This window comes from Vicia villosa, linkage group LG1 (genome assembly GCF_029867415.1).
Source record: "Vicia villosa cultivar HV-30 ecotype Madison, WI linkage group LG1, Vvil1.0, whole genome shotgun sequence".
In the NCBI taxonomy this organism is placed as follows: domain Eukaryota; kingdom Viridiplantae; phylum Streptophyta; class Magnoliopsida; order Fabales; family Fabaceae; genus Vicia; species Vicia villosa.
Genome location: NC_081180.1, coordinates 167,898,414 through 167,899,843, shown reverse-complemented (window position 1 = coordinate 167,899,843; position 1,430 = coordinate 167,898,414).

The window sequence follows — 1,430 nt, the reverse complement described above, 5'->3', positions numbered from 1 at the left end:
ACACACAAGCATGCAAATCTCAAGGAATCTAAGCTAAGTGATAGATCCGGTTACCTTGTGTTCTTGATTTCTGGAACGTGTAAGCTCCCTCCTCTAATCTCCTTCTCTCCGTGTGTGATTTGCAGGTGCAAAGTTGAAGAACAAGCGGCGGCTTCAAAGGTTCTCTCCGGCGATCGATCTTTTAAACCCTCTCAATTTTTTCTTCTGCTTCTTTTATAACATTAGGGTTAGAATTGTTTAGGCAAGATTAGATTCACTTAGGTTAGATTTGATTCGTTGTAAAATTGTTTGTAATATTATTCTGAATCAATAAAATTATTATGTTTAATTTTGATTCAGTTTTGATTCGGTTTTGATTAAGATTTGTTTTATGTTATTGTTTGAATTCGTTTTCTGAGATTTGATTGAGTTTGGAGATTTGATTCAATGATTGGCGTTTTAGAAAGATTTGATGTGTTTTTCTCTTGCTGTGTATTCTGATTTTCTGTTATGATTAAGAATTGATTGTTTGATTCATGGGCCTGGGCGAAAAAATTTGGATTAGGGTTTGTTGGGAGGTTGACGGCGGCTAGGGTTCTTGGTGGTGGTGGCTGCGCAGAATGTTGGGGTTAGGGAAGGTGAACAGGACCTGGGTCGGGTTGACCCGATCCACCCTTAGTCCATACGTGACCCAGCATACTTGGGCCCATTGGATGTTTTTTTTCTCTGTTATTGCTTTGTGGCCCAAAACAAAATGACAACAACAAAAAACCCAATTAACTCAATTAATTTGTTTAATTTAATTAATCAATTAATCAGTAAACTAATTAACTAATATAACCCAATAAAATGCTTTAATTAATGAATAATATTTTGATAACCAAATATATTAATACTAATAATAAAACTTTATTAATCTTTAGTAACCCAATATTAATTTTAAAACAAATATTTTAGGGATTAACAAATATTAATAAGCTATGACTAATAGTAATGTAAATGGTTGAATGGTGATAAGCAAATGGGCCTATTGGGCCCCAAAATGTCCTAAAACACACCCCTCTATTTTCTTTTTCCTAAGAAGCAAAAAGAAAAGACCAAGTGCCAATTGGATTTAGAGAGATTTTTGCTATTTACACCCTTTTTATTTTAAACCAATCTATACAGGAGTTTTATAGGAGAGCGAGTTTGATAATAGATGTATCAGACCCTATGGCTCCTAATTTTTAACATCCTTAATAAATTGTAACGGGAATCACATCGGGTAAATTTTGGGGTATGACAGGTGTATATGGAGATTTCACTTGACTTACATCTAACGAATGGAACCAATAACATGTGTCAATTGAAGAATGCTTATATGGACTAAAGTAACCACCTTAAATATGGTTTGGAATATTTTCAAAGGTCTTGGTGTGTTTGGGTTATAATCAAATTCTAGGAGACCATAC